Source organism: Silene latifolia, chromosome 7, assembly GCF_048544455.1.
Source record: "Silene latifolia isolate original U9 population chromosome 7, ASM4854445v1, whole genome shotgun sequence".
Taxonomy (NCBI): Eukaryota; Viridiplantae; Streptophyta; class Magnoliopsida; order Caryophyllales; family Caryophyllaceae; genus Silene; species Silene latifolia.
In genome coordinates, this window is record NC_133532.1 from 88,606,112 (window position 1) to 88,622,757 (window position 16,646).

The 16,646-nt window shown below is 37.7% G+C and overlaps 1 non-coding gene across 1 annotated transcript; it reads right to left on the reverse strand.

The window, feature by feature from the left end:
- Nucleotides 1-16,086: 16,086 nt before the first annotated feature.
- On the reverse strand, nt 16,087-16,193 carry LOC141593453 (small nucleolar RNA R71). The gene has a single exon (XR_012521534.1). It is a non-coding gene; the product is annotated as a small nucleolar RNA R71 (small nucleolar RNA).
- Between the last annotated feature and the right edge of the window lie 453 nt (nt 16,194-16,646).

A 16,646-nucleotide genomic window follows, 5' to 3' on the forward strand; every position in this document is an offset into this window, starting at 1 on the left:
ACGATGAACTAAGGTGTCGGGCCCAATTTTTGTGTGGCCTGGTCTTTAGGGTGGTCGGGGAGGAAAGCAGTTCAGAGGAAGGGGTTGAGGTTGTCGCTGAAAAAGCGGCGCCCATCCTGGCGACGAAATTTTAGTGGTGGTTGTTGATGCCGGGATGGAGGGTGGTGGTGGATTGGGTTGGAGCAGTTTGATGACAAGGGTTTCGTTGATTGAGAGGGATGTGAAAAAAATTAGATTAATTAATTAACTAATAATAGGAGTGCTTAAATATAGTCTACCGGGTAATAAGGTGTGTATTGCTGTTTGTGTAAATGACAGTGTAATATTGCTAGTTTATGGATAGTATCCACCGCCCCGGGGGCGCTCGTTATCAAGATCGAATACAATAACAAATACTTATTCGAGACGGTTATATGCTTAAGAGAGACTTAATAATAAAAAAGAGATTAAAATTTAAACACCATATAAGGAGGATAGTTTCTCATACTTATATTGAATTCGTCAACCTATCATCATAAACAAAATCTTAGATATCAATAGAAGTATACACACAGAAAAATACTACGAAGCACATAAAAACGGCATATGTACGTGGTATATCTGTCTATATTATTGATGCTTCAGCAGGATTCATTAGTATAGAACAATGAGATACCAAAATTGAATGAAACACACCTTTTTTCGCTACACAAGCACAAAATTGAATGAAACATAGGAAAATTGATGAACTCGCCATAAGAGCATCCGCAAAGGTGAGGCTCTCCATATTTTCTCTTTCCTTTTCTTATTCGTCCACCTCATTTTCCACTAACTTTTCCATTTACCCTCCCCATTTCATAACTACATCTATGCAACAATGAGGTTCCCCAATTCACACACAAAAATTTGGGAACCTCCCCAAAAGTAACACAAATTGCCTTACTTTTCTTTTGGGGACCTTCCCTAAAAACAGTGGAGCCCCAAATATTGGGGAGGTTGGTGCAACAATGAGGAGCCCCATATGAGGAAAGAGAGTGTATATGGGGAGCTTGATTTCCACCTTTGCGGATGCTCTAATGATGCATACATAGATAGGGTCACAGTTACACATCACAACTGAACAAAGTATTCTTATTAGTAGAGTAGGATTATGCTTTACACAAATTCTGATTATAGACGGACACTATCCGTCTATACGTATAGACGGATACCATTTCCCCTCACAAAATACTCATTTGCCATAAAGTGAGAAGCACATGGAGGTGCCCCACCTTGTCCCCCCTATCCATTTTATTAGAGGTCTTTATCCGTCTGTTCCCCCCACCCGTCTATACCAAGACCTATTGTATGCTTTATTAGGATTTCATTAGTATACTATTGTCATGGGTATGGCTTTTATATATTACTAAAACTTGGAAAAGACGGCCTCTCACTAAGTTATTGGGAAATCACTTTTTTGTACCTCTTTATATATTTCGTGATCCCATTATTGCTGATCGTGACCTATAATCTAAACTACCATTAATATCCAGTGTGACTATTATTTAAGAGAAAGAACGACGGCTACCAACTACTTACTTATTATGGCATGGGTTGATATTGTTGGCTTTTTGATGATCTGAACACCTATGTTACTCAGACACGGATACGAAGTATCGTATCTGATACGTATCGGAGTATCCGACACGTGATTTTGAATTTTAATAGATACGGGAATACGGTTAAAGGAGTATCTTGACTTTTTTTTAGACACGGATACGATACGTTTTATATATATATTTTTTATTATATTTGAGAAATAATAAAAATATACTTTATACTATATTTTTTTTTGTTTTATACAAGTCTTGTTATAGAGTATACTACCCATATCTCTCTCTATTAGAAAAAGAAAAACTATAAAATACTATACAATAGTAATTATTAAAATATTATCACCTTTTACAGCTGTGTGCCTTGTATCATTAACCCAACTACCCACCCCCTGCCCCACACTTCTCTTTTAAAAAATAAATCCATAATCTTTCTCCTTTTCCACTCTCCTTTTCCACGCACGCCGCTCTCCCTCACACAAAGATCAAGATCAATCTCTTTCTCACACCAAAGATGAAGATAAGAACCTTTCCATACATAAATATTAAAATATTACAGTCAAGTCTTGTTTTTCCATCAAAATTAAGATCAAGATCAAGATGTTTCCATTGTCGTTGTCGTATCCGTATCGTGTCAGTAATTGGCGTATCCGATACGTATCCCGTATCGTATCCCGTATCGTATCGTATCGATACGGAATACGCCACTCAACAGACATGTTCGAGTATCGTAGCTAAACACACACACACACACACACACAAAAAAAGCATTAGTACCAATAATTAAAGTACATATATTTCCAACTAAAAACACTTCGGGTAACTAAAGGAGCATCGAACGAAGAAGAAAATACACCAAAATAAACCTAGCAATAATAAAATTCAACAAACTAAAGTACGTAAAACTAAGAGCAAATCGCATCATAAGGGGAAAATAAGTCGCACTAATTCATGAAAACTAATACATGACCAGATTGTATTAATGGTTTTGTGCTATTTAAGCATCCTATAATTTCTACCAAATGTAGTTTTTTCAAAGGAAAACTCTCCTAGGAGTTTCTACGTGTGTGCAATTAATGTTGCATATAGCCATAAGTAGAGAGAGAAAGTTAGAAAAATAAACCGACTTTTCTCCCTTTCCTAACCCTAAAGTTATCTCCTTGTCTACTACCGCCTCCTTCCCCTCCATCCACCTCTGCTTCTCACAGGCTCCGCCGGAGATGTGGTTGCTCTGCAGCCAATCTCCGATGGCTCCTCTTGCTTGATCATGGTTTTTCTGTCTCCCTCCGACCTTTGTTTGTCTTATTGTGTTGATCTGAGTCTGGGCCGTTACTGTTTGATCGCTCCTCCTGAGGTGATTCCTGTCCTTTTCTTTTTTTAATCTTTTATTTGAAGATTCAGTTTATAGTTCTCTTTTTCTAGTATCTCAGTCAATAGCAGCTTTCTTTTGGTCTTTTTCACGGCCGAACTTTGATTTCTGGAGCAATAAATTTAGTGGACAATGAGCAACATCAGTACAATTGGCTTGTTGAACTCTATACTCCATCAATCTCGCATCTTTTACAAATCAAACGAGTCAATCAAGTTATGACTTTTTATAACTTGAGAGCAAAATAAAATACTTTATACAAAATCTATTTCCTGTTTTCAATTGATGGTTTGCTGCCTTTAAATTCCTGGTGCTCAATTTCGATTGTTATTGACGCAATGCTAGCGTGCTTCTTTTCCTTCCTTTTATCAAAGGATTTCTAAGTTCTCCTTTTTCGAATGTTTAATTGGGTTGTTGTTTCTGCCCCCAAAATTTAAGTTCTGTGTTGTAGGTCGGAGGTTCCTGTTGTTTGTCAGGCTTTTCTTTCATCTCACATGATCAGGTTCTTGAGTCGGTGATTAACTTGTGTCGGTGGTATGGGGATGGACTGGTTGTAGTAGTTTCCTCTCCATGGATTATCAATTTATCCTTTTTAATCTTTGCGATTTAGTTCTTTCTAATGATAATGGTGCGGATGATGACGTTTTCACACAGTGGATGATGGAACTGAGGGGCCCCTCTATTCCAGCTGCTACTTTGTTGAAAGACAGGGGTAACACTCTCTTTAAGGATGGTAATTTCTCTTTGGCTGGCCTTCACTACAAGTCAGCTCTCAAGTTTCTATGTTTCCTTGGCCTTCCGCCCTTCTCCGATCAGGCCATGGCTTCCTCCCTTGCCTTTTCCACTATTCTAAATTTAGCTTTTTGTGAGTTCAAGCTTTCGAATTATACTAAGACTCTCTTGTACTGCACTTTTGTCTTAACCTTTGATCCATATAATACTAAAGCCTTATACCGTAGAGGCTTAGCTTCCAAGCATTTGAAGTCCTTACCTGAAGCTCTCAAAGATTTCGAAGCTGCTTCGAAAATTGACCCGTGCAATAAGGATGTAAACCGCGAGCTTCGTTCTTTGGTTGACCAATTAGCCATCAATATTAGTGGAAAACGGGTTGCTTTACACTTTGACCCTTTAGCCATAAGTAAGAAAGGTAAGAATCATGTTTCTAGTCCTGAAGTTCAGAACGTACACGAAAATGTTAATCCTCCTGCTGAAGGGGAATCTTCAGGCAAATTGCCTACCTCTGATCTTGCTGGTGATCACATCGAGCTTGTCACTAGTTCTGCAGAAATGGACTGCTTGCCAGATAACTTCTCGTCGCCGCTAGTTGAAAATGCAGGGAGTAATCCAACTCAGGTCGAAAGTAGCCAGAATGGGACTGCACCTGAGACTGTCTCCTCAGCCCCTTCAAATTCATCTCAACTCATTTTTACCAACAAGAAAACGCAGCATAATAAATTAAATCTCTCTTCTCAGGACTATGAAAGTTTAATACAGGGAAAAGATTTGGAATTCTTTAACCTTGATCCATGTCTACTATGAGGGTTCGTCCCCTCATCTCAAAAACCATCCAGACGGGAACTCCCCTGGAAGATTTTTCAGGGACATCAGAAGTTCCCTTTTCCTCTCCTATGTCGGAGAGTTTTCCTTCCAGCTTTGAGGACAAGCAGGCTGAGAATGAACGGGTTGCATTGGTTCAAGATGATGTCTTTTTTCAAACTGCTAAGAAGACACGGGTATCTAATGATTTCTCCCTTGTTAGTAAAGTATCATTAACAATGTTTAAATTTACAGCGGAAGCAAATGAGTTGCACATCAAAGGTAGACGTAATGAGGGCCGTTCACAGAGGAAAAGTCGACAAGAGCAAGGTACAAAAAGTCAAGGTTTCACTACTTCGAGGAAGAGATCTTTGGTTTCGATCAACGTTTCAACTTCTTTGGGCAGATTACCTCATGGTACCACTATAGTCACGAGCACCAAACGAAAGGAGATTCACTCCATCGAGTTTGACACCTACTATCATCCCCCTTTTAAGAAAATTCGTCTTCCCTCGTTAGTTAAAACTAAGTTTTCCTTTTCTTCGATAATACTAGGTAGTTCGGGGGTCTCTAACCCCCCTATGTTTGTATTTTAAATGAAGTGTTTGTACTAGTTTATTTTATTTATGAAAGTTTACAATTGTCGAAAAAAAAAAAATTAATGTTGCATCAATTCTTATCTTAATCAAATATATATTGATTAATTGAATATTTTTATCTTTGTATATATTTTATCTATTTATTGATATACATAATTTATTCAATAAAAGTAATACCCAATGAAATCGCTCTAAAGTAATAGCCAATGAAATCGCTTCAAAAGTTCCTCTTTTAAGTATATATATTGATTGATATTGATCGTCTCAAATATACTATCCCATTTTCAAATCAAACCATACAAATAAATCATGCCAGTTTTCATATAAGCGCATAAGAGCCAATAATTTACGACAAAGTCAAAATTCATTAATAGTCAACATCCACATAGGCCTGAGAGTACCAATATCAAATAAGCTTTCTTTACTTTCTCCTATTATTTAATTCTTTTATTTTGTCTTTTATTTGTTTTCTCTATTTTATTGTATTAACTAACTTAATAATTTGTCTTGTAATAATTGTATAAAGTTTGTTACTAACTTTCTTTTCTCTGTCTTTTTATCGTCAAATATATAATATTACAAATAAGTAGTAGATGCCGTCAGTTTGATGGGCGGTCCGGGTGCCTAACACCTTCTCTGACCGTAGCTTTACCACCGAATCCGCAATCTTTGGTTCAGTCCGGAGTGACGGATCAGTCCCCATTCCAGGGATCAAACGGGACCTTTTCCATTAAACTTGTTTTTGTATATTTTTTATAAAAGCTACTGCCGACTCCATCCTTCTATTATTTATTTCAAAAAAGGAGATTTTTTCATGGATCTCACGGTGGCGACTCTGCTGGGACTTATTAGGAGGGTAAGACTTGCATGTTTGTAATATTATATTTTTGGCTTTTTATTAATAGCCCTAATTTGTGTATCTGATAAGTTGGCTATTGGACTCATAAATTGACTTCTGATGTACAAATTGATACGAGTCAATTGTTTTTTGCTTTAGGTATATCAATCAATATCTTTTGCAAGGAAAAGAGAACTTTAGAAATTCATAGTTGATGCACGTGGGTATTTACATGAACATGCAGCATTCAGACAGATTGTTTTTATAAATTTATCTCATGGCGTTTGACATACATAATCATTACCAAGCTGTTTTACAAGATATGTATGTTTTAACTTCGTTGTTTGATTTCTCTTATATATGATTTCCGAAAGTTTATATGTGTACTTACTTTCCGTTTTGTTTTTCTATTTTTATCTTATTTATTGTATACAGTGGTGGAGCTAGGGGGGGGAGGGGGGGGGGGGGGGCTAGCAGAGGCGGTCGCCCCCCCTGGCGGATGAAATTTTCGAAGTTTTTAGTTAAATTTTTCGAAATTTTTTCGAGGGTGCCTTATGAAATTAGTCGTTCGCCCCCCCTAAAATTTTTCGCCCCCCCCTAATTTCAAATCCTGGCTCCGCCACTGATTGTATATAGTAAAGACAAAAAAGTTTTAGGCTCTCCGTAAGCCAATCTTACGCCAACTAAGCTACCTTAATTCACCCTCGGCAAAGTACGTTGTATACTTAGAAGGTCCATTCGACCGACTAGGCCTTACACATATTTTCCACCTCATAACGCCGTGTTTTGGCAACTCGCTTGGTCCATATGACTGGGTGAGCACAAAAGCGAGAGATGCCCTCGTGTTACTAGACTTGGGCTCTTTTGCTTGAAAAATTGCCCAACTGTTATCACAATACAAAGTAATAGGTTCCTCGGCGGTTGGAACTACCTTCAGTCCCTCTAACAATTGCCTTATCCAAACAGCTTCCTTTGCAGCTTCAGAGTCTGCAATGTACTCAGCTTCCGTTGTAGAATCAGCAGTCACAGACTCCTTGAAACTTCTCCAGCAAACCGCCCCTCCGTTCAACAAAAAGACAAAACCAGCCTGGGATTTCAAATCATCCCTATAGGTTTGGAAACTGGCATCCGTATAACCTCGTATACGTAATTCAAATTCTCCTCCAAACACTAAGAATGAATCTTTAGTCCTTCACAAGTACTTCAGAATATTCTTGACGGCTATCCAGTGACTCTCACCTGGAGTTTTCTGAAAACGACTCGTCATACTTAAAGCATACGAGACGTCAGGACGAGAACACATCATAGCATACATGATTGATCCAACAGCGGAAGCATAGGGAATCGATTTCATGCGTTCAATATCCTTAGGCTCAGTAGGACACTATGACTTACTAAAAGTGATCCCACTGCCCATAGGTAGAAAACCTCTCTTGGAGTTTTTCATATTGAATCGGTCAAGAATCTTATCGATATAGGCTTCTTGACTCAATGCTAATATCCTTTTGGATCTATCCCTATAGATCCGGATACCCAAGATGCGCTGAGCTTCTCCCAAATCTTTCATTTGGAAGTGATTTCCTAACCACTTCTTGACAGAAGCAAGCATATTTACGTCATTCCCAATGAGTAATATGTCGTCCACATAAAGAAGTAAGAAAACAAATTTACTCCCACTAAACTTCATGTATAAACATGGTTCCTCAACACTTCGAGAAAAACCATTCTGTTTAATAACATGATCAAAACGATGATTCCAACTCCTTGACGCTTGCTTAAAACCATAGATGGATCTCTTATGTTTGCATACTTTGTTAGGATTTTTAGGATCCACAAAACCCTCAGGTTGTGTCATGAACACTTCCTCTTCCAAAAACTCGTTCAGGAAAGCGGTTTTGACATCCATTTGCCATATCTCATAATCATGAAATGCAGCAATCGCTAACATTATCCGAACAGATCTAAGCATAGCAACTGGTGCAAAAGTTTCATCATAGTGTAAACCATGAACCTGGGTGAAACCTTTTGCCACCAATCTAGCTTTGTAGACATCTTTATGTCCATCCATGCCGGTTTTAATCTTGAATATCCACTTACACTGAAGAGGTCGAACATCTTTAGGTAAGTCAACCAGGTCCCATACCTGATTATCGTACATGGAATCCATTTCGGATTGCATGGCCTCGAGTCATTGTAACACCCCCATACTCCAAGTGCCTTACCAGGACCACCCAGGTATAAGGACGTTACCATCTCGGTTACCCGAGGCAATGATAATCAAATAAACAATAATGAAACGATATTTAAATAGTAATACTTTAGCGAAAGGTTACAATCCAAAAACCAAACCAAGTACTAATACATGTTCTCAAAACGGCTGTCTACTGATCTAACTGAAATGTCCATAAAACTACTAAGCTACAGCGGAAGACTTCTATCATCTGATCGTGGCAATCCCAGCTATCCCAGTACTCATGTCATACCTGCTCAATATCTGCTCACCATCCCCGAATGGATCACCGCAGGTTTTAAAACATTAACCGGGGTCAGTACTATTTACACGAGAGATATAATCAACAATATAGTAACCAACACAACTCAAACAATCGTTCACAATCAAGCACTCCACTCCATCTCCGTCTCCGACTGTCCACTGGACCAGCCCTGCCAGTGGGGGACCGCAGCCGTTCCCACCTAAGCCCCGCTCATCATACCGAGCGAAAACCCTGTCCCATTAATGTGCACATCCCCTTCCGTGGCGGGTTCCACGAAGGGCAAAACTAGGGCGTGAAGCCACTCCCGCAAGTGACTCCACTCAGCCGAGAACGCATCTCGAGAACCACAGACAAACAATCACAATCACAATCACAACATCGTCCAATCAACCAATTATACTAATTACAAGACAACACCACACCACATGTAAGTAATACTTGAGTAGGGAAACCCTACCGGAAAGCACAATAGTCGACGATCTCACAAACCAAGTCAAAAAGCTTCCTCTACGAATCCTCCTCCTAATTATACAAGCACATAATTACTACGATGCACATAACACAACAAAATCCCCAATTCCCAATATTAGGGTTTAACTAACTTTGACGAAATATAATAAAAACTATATAAAGGTCTTACCCTCGACGCAAGGATTACAACGATGTAAAGACAAGTGAAATCCGACCTTCCAAGCTCCAGGATTTGTTAACAATGCGATTAAGGTGATGAACGTAGTTTGCTTTCTCTTCTCACAGTGATTTAGGTTTTAGAAAAGTGATTAGAATGAATGACGAAAAGATTATATACCTTAATCGCATAATTAACAAAACCCGAGAAAACAACCCCCGTAAACCGGCTACTCGATCGAGTAGCCATGGTACTCGATCGAGTACCCCCCTACTCGATCGAGTATCGCAGTTACTCGATCGAGTACCCAACAGGTCAGAAACTATTTTATTTCGCAAAACTCCCTTACTCGACAGAGTAAGGCCTACTCGATAGAGTACCCCAAGACTCATAAATACGGAGTATTACAGTCATAGCTTAGAGTCAGAACTCATAATAGCTGCTTTGTAGGTCTTGGGTTCACTACTTTCCAAAAGTAAAACCTCATAGTCACCATCTTCCTCGATGACACCAAGGTATTTATAAGGCTGGCGACTAACCCTCTCTGACCTTCTAGGATCAGAAGGAACAATAACCGATTCAGACGTAGAAGGAACATCTTCCTGTACTGTCACATCAGTTTGTGGCTCTTGAACTTCGTCAAGTTCAAATTTTCTCCCACTCTGTCTTCTAGAAATAAACTCTTTTTCTAGAAAGACAGCTTCACGAGCCACAAACACTTTGTTCTTGTTACTATTGTAGAAGTAATATCCACAAGTTTCTTTAGGGTAGCCTACAAAAATATATTTTTCAGAACGAGGTGCAAGCTTATCGTCAGACTTGCTCTTGACATAAGCATCACAACCCCATACTTTCATGTATCGCAAACTCGGGACCTTCCCTTTTCATATCTCATACGGAGTTTTATCGGTTGCTTTAGTGGGACTTTTATCAAGTGAGCGTACAACAAATAAAATGGCAAAACCTCAGAATGACTTAGGTAACTCTGTTTGACTTATCATCGATCGGACCATATCAAATAAAGTTCAATTCCTCCTTTCAGCCACACCATTTAATTGTGGTGTGCCAGGAGGAGTTAACTGAGATACGATACCGTAGTTTTTAAGGTGATCTCTAAAGTCATTGCTTAAATATTCCCTACCACGATCTGATCGTAATGCTTTAATCTTCTTATTTAATTGGTTTTTTACTTCATTCTGAAACTCTTTGAACTTATCAAAAGCTTCACTTTTATACCTCATTAAGTAGATATACCCATATCTACTCATGTCATCGGTAAAAGTAATGAAATAGTCATAATTACCTCTAGCAGTGACAGTCATTGGACCACATACATCGGTATGTATTAAACCCAACAACTCACTAGCTCGATATCCTTTTCCTTGAAAAGGTGAACGAGTCATCCTGCCAAGAAGACAAGATTCGCATGTACCAAATGATTCGAAATCAAAAGGTTTAATTATACCAGTCGACACTAGTCTTTTAATGCGTTTCTTGTTAATATGTCCTAATCGACAATGCTATAAATAATATAGATCGGTATCACTAGTTTTGAGTCTTTTATTATCTAAATGATAAACATCGTTGCAAGTGTCTAGAATATAAATACCATTGATTGAAATAGCTTGGCTATACACAATCCCATTTAGGGAAAAAGTACAACACTTGTCTCTAATTACAAAGGTAAACCCTTCTGTGTCTAACACAGATACGGAAATTATATTTCTAGATAACGTTGGTACAAAATAACAATTATTAAGATGCAACTGCAACCCCGAAGCTAAACTAAGTACATAAGTTCCTACTGAGACAGCGGGTACTTTAGACCCGTTACCCATACAGAGATCAACATCACCCTTTTTAGCTTTCTTATGCTTTTTAGGCCCTGCAAATGATTGCACAAGTGAGAAACACAACCAGTATCTAATACCCAAGTTGTATTTGAAGCATAAATTATGTCTATCATAAACGATTCGGTTGAGAAATTACATGTTGGCTTCACAATGCCAGCTTTAATGTCATCCAGATATTTCGTGCAATTACGCCTCCAATGTCCCTTGCCATTACAGTAATTACAAGTATCTTTACGAGGATTACCCTTTATAGGTTTAGGCTTGGTAGAGCAATTCGCAATTGCTTTACCTTTGCCCTCCACCTAAACGGGCTTCTTACCTGCGTTCCACTTAAACTGCTTCTTCCCCTTCACGTTTATCGCAAGCACATCTTTCCTTGTACTCCCACTCAATCCCATGTCCTTCTCTGCTTGCACAAGCAGAGAATGGAGCTCATGTAAACTCTTTCTCATGTTTCTCATATTATAATTTACCCTAAATTGGGAAAATCCTTTGATGTGCGAGAGAGAGTGGAGCACTCGGGCCACCACAAGTTCGTCGGGGATCTTGCATCCTAACTCCTCTAAAGTTTCCACGTACTCAATCATTTTAAGTACGTGTGAACTTACAGGTTGACCATCTTTGAGGTTAACCTCAAAGAAACGAACTGCGGTGTCATATTGAATTATTCTCGGGGTTTGAGAAAACATAGTTGAAAGCCTCGAGAATACTTCATGTGCATCACGAAACTTGACACATTGCCTTTGTAAAGCAGGATCCATTGAAAAAATCAAAACATTTTTAATTGCAGCAGATTCCTTTTGATAATTTGAAAAAGCCTCCCTTGCATCGGCAGTGGCCCTAGTACTAGGCGAAGGGGGAGAGGGATCGACAAGGTATCGGAATTTTCCATCACCTGCGGGAGCTAATTGAAGTTGTTCCTCCCAATCTTTAAAATTACTACCGTCGGCTTTTAAAACATATTTGTCCATAAAAGACTGTAGCCATGAATCTATAGCTATAGTGACGGTTTGACAAGTTGAAGCCATCGTGATTAATACAAAGGAAATGAAAGGAAAGATTAACATTTATCGTCTTAAATATTTTAACTTGTGAAACCTTTTTAACTTGTGAAACCTTTTTAACAAGTTCTCATTTATATAATGATCTCCCACTTAATTACATAAATGATTCCAAGATCCAATTTTATATAAAGACGGGCACGGTGGACCTATTCAACCCATATTTATATAAATTTGGTGAGTCAACATTTTGACGGATTCTACTACTAGAACTCTTGGTTGACGGATTTTCTCATAATCTATCTTTTAGCCCCAGAAATAAATATGTGCACGGTGGACCGATTCAACCCATATTTATCCCGTTGAGTCAACCAATTTTCATGTGTAATAACCTTTATTACCCTACTTACCCAACGTAAAAAGAGTGTACCTCGGTGATCCGAACCTACCTCTAATGAAGAAGGGATTCATAGGTGCTATTATTTGGTAAGGCTAATTTCAATTTTCAACAAATGTGAGAGATCTTATCAATTTAATTGTCTATCACTTTTAAGTGAACAAAATTGGTGAATGCTAGACAATTAAAATGATAACAAAAAAAAAAAAACATGTAGTGACGATTTGGCATGAATGCATATAAGAATTAAAACAAACAAGTCCTAATATGGCCACCTAGTTAAGCTAATTAACTAAAATTATTACACTTCGGAAACCAACTCCTTGGTCCCTTGAATCTTCATAAAAATGGCCTCCTTCTTTAGGATTTCGGAACGCCTTTCCGAAAACACCGTCTTCATGAAAACTCCGTCTTTAGACGCTTCATTTAATTACTAATAATTAAATTACATAACAATACCCTATTATACAATTTGTAATAAAATTAAAATAAAAAACTATTAATTAATTATAAATTAGGCGATACGAAATCGCAATTAATTACAAAACAAGTCGATATTCCCTTACATTACGGGAAATACCAACTTCTACCTATGGCCATATTAGGAAAAATTACATAATTAAAATGCTAAAAAAAATATTCATCCAAATGAATAATAAAATGCATTATGGAAAATGACATGCCAAATCGTCTAACTTACCAACAACGATCATTTGAGCTTGCTTTCACGGAATTTTTACCAATAAAAATTCATAATCAATTCTTAAAACAATTTTAAGATATGCTAATGATACTAATCTGGTCTAATTTCAAAATAATTATTCTCACTAATTATCTTGAATTAATATGGGATTAAAACACAAGTTATGACAAAAAGACATAATAATTCACAATTATTATGGAAAAATTCCATTTAATTATAAAACTTATGGAAAATTAAATTTCAAGGTCATGAACATTCTGTTATTACACCAAAAATGACATGCAAGTGAAAATTTTTGGTTTTAAAATTTATTTAAAACAATTTTACAATTTAATCGGTAAAACGGCAATTTTTACGATTTAATTCTAAATCAAACCATAAAAATTGAAACAATTTCAAAATAAAATTTTGTACATGTTGGAACAATTTCTAGGAGCTAAAAATTAAAAAATTTCATGCACAAAAATTAAATCAATATTTATTTGCAAAATAACCATTATTTACCAATTTTTATCAAATAAAAATCAATAAACTTCCTAAATTCATCTCATTAATTTAAAGTATCTACTTACCTCATAAATATAACATGCATGTGGTTATTTCTAAATAAATATGCATAAAATTAACTGATGTGACCATTATTGGAGCACATTTAGTCCCCGAATTAGCCTCGTTCTATGCTTTTTTGTGCATAATTGGGTCATTTACTATCTTTAGTCCTTTGTTTTGCATATTCTTTGAGGTTTTGTTTCCTTGGTAGGAGAGGAGTGCAAACCTTGCATTTTCATGGCAAAATGGAGCTAAATTGATCGAATCTAATGACCAAGCATCAAAGAGAAGACAAGACTAGAAGGCCTTTGTACATATTATAGTAGATGGGCAATGATGAAGAAATCCTTGCATCCCCGACTAAATCCCGGAGGATTATTGGAAGAAGAAAAGAAGAAAAGGGAGCTGTGCCACAATCCGCACGTCCAACTACGCAAGACGCCCGTCCAACACGAGGGGAATCCGAGCGTCTTTGCAGAAGGGACGCCCGTCCAGCAACGCCACAATCCGCTCGTCCTGCCCAACAATCCGCCCGTCCAGCCACCAGGAAATCCGCCCGTCCAGCCACCTTGGACGATCGGATTCTCTTACAGGACCGCGAGACCTTTTCTTCCCTCCATGAAAGATGCGCATATTTATGAAAGACCGGCAAAAAGGAGACCGACATCTCTTTTGAGAGGAGCGATTCCTCAAGGACTTAATCGTCATTTAAGCCCTTAGTAAACCCTAATTTTTGCACCTAATCCCCACTATAAATACCCCATTAGTCTAATTTGATAATCATGTTCTTCTTATCATTCTCTAGTGTAGTTTATATCATTCTAATCTCTTCTTAATCTTGTAATCAACTTTTAATCAAGTCTTAATACAAATCTCATTTCCTTAATCTCTCTTTTGTTCATCTTTTAATTTGGGTAATTGAAGATTATTTGGGTTTTTATTGGGAGATTGACAACCTTCCATTCAATCATGAAGTACTTCTATTATTCTTTGCTTTATTTTGGAATCATTAGTAGGTATAATCCTCTTAATCCCTTTTTAATTATTGTTAATCATCTTCATTTATTCATCATGTTTTGCTTTGTTAATGTGATTGACAACCTTGTTAACATGCCAAATTTGATAATGAGTGAGTAGTTTCCTTAACTAGGGTTAATGGGTAATTAGGGGAAACCAACATGGGGAATGATTCATGCTTAATCTAATATGTTTTCATAGTTTATTTGCTTGCTTGTTGTGATCTCAACTTATGCACATGTTATGTTTGATGAAATGCGAGCCTATGAATCCTTGCATTTTTTACCCATCACCTACCTTTTCAATGAGACTTGTAAGACATAAACCAACTCGAGTCTCATTAGACCATGCATATAGTTGATTAGGGAGGATTAAGTCGACTTGTAGGTGTTGTACAATCAAATCGATTCGGCTCCGGGACCCAAACCTTCCTAGGATTGTAAGATATAAACCAACTCGATCCATCACAATAATAATTGCTTGCTTATAATTTGAGAATATGTTTGTATGATCGATTCCCATGAATCCCCTATGACCCCATGACACCCTAGTGCTTTTAATCAATTGTTTACATCTCTTTTTAATCATCTTGCTTGTTTACTTTTTATTGCTATTTAGTTTAGTGATCTTCTCATCTCAACCCCAAATCGTGACATCCCTAGACACCGCTACTTGCAATCGAAAATCCTACATCAATACCCGTCCCTTGGGATCCGACATTTACTTGCCACTTTACTAATAGTAGAGTTGTTTGTGAAGTTATAAATATTATTTTGGTCTAGGTGCTCCTAACGACAAGTAACCGAAAAGAAAACTCACGACCAAAAATGGCGCCATTGCCGGGGACGGTGTTAACTTGATTTGATTTTCTTAGATTGTTATTAGTTGTGTCTTTCTTTGCCTTGGGGAAGTAAAACTCCCCAAGGTTTGTTCTAATTATTTTCGAGTTGTTTGATATTTTGCATGTCTAGAAGATCACAAGGTAACTTGTTACCCATTGATCACGAAACTGAAAGGACTTTGACAAACAATAGAAGACTTGCTAGAGGTACTTTGAGAGGTATTGGTGAGGTTGTAGATATTCAACCAAAATCTATTGAGTTCGTCAACCCTTTTGCAAGAGAAAGTGAGGAGAACCCAACACAAAATCAACCCACAATGCCTAAATTTTTATCACATTCTGTACCAACCGAGGAGAACCTACCCAATGGTACTCCCACACCACAACACTTAACCGGAAATTTTATTGCTAAATCCGCGTTTATCCAATTAGTCGAAAGAAGCCAATTTGGGGGGATGCCTAGTGAAGACCCTCACTCTCACATGGAGACCTTTTGTTACTATTGTGATACGATTTCACAAACCGGTGTAACTCAAGACCAAATTCGATGGGTCTTATTTCCTTTTTCTCTAATCGGCACCACAAAATAATGGTTGAAGAGCCTTGATAAGGCTACTTTTGGAATTGACTCTTGGAAGAAGTTGGATCTAACTTTCTACAAAAAATTTTACCCTCCGGAAAAGACTAACATGCTAAGAGCTCAAATTACGGGTTTTAAGCAAAGGGATGAAGAATCTTTGTATGAAGCTTGGGAGCGGTTCAAAGGAATTTGTCGCTCATGTCCTCATCATGGACTTAGCGAGTGGTTCTTGGTACAACAATTTTGGAATGGTCTTTATGAAGACTCAAGAAACATTCTCAACATGGGATCAAATGGTATGTTCACCGAAGTTGACGATAATCAAACTTGGAACAAGATTGAGGAAATGGCGGTCCATAACTCACAATATAGTAGACCTCGCAAGGCTACTAGAGGAGGAAAGAATGTTGTGGACTCTATTACTCAATTGGGTGCTCAACTTAGTGCTCATATTGATACCATTAACTTGAAGTTTGAGAAGGCTATGGCTAAACTTGAAGAAGCCTCAAAATCACCAAAGCATCATGTTAATGCCATGGTAGCATCTTCATCAATCCCAAGTGGGATATGTGAGAATTGTGGAACTTTGGGACATGACCAAAGTGAATGTAGGGGAACAAACGAACAAGTGAATGCTTTTCAAGCATACAAGAGTGGTACCCCTTATTC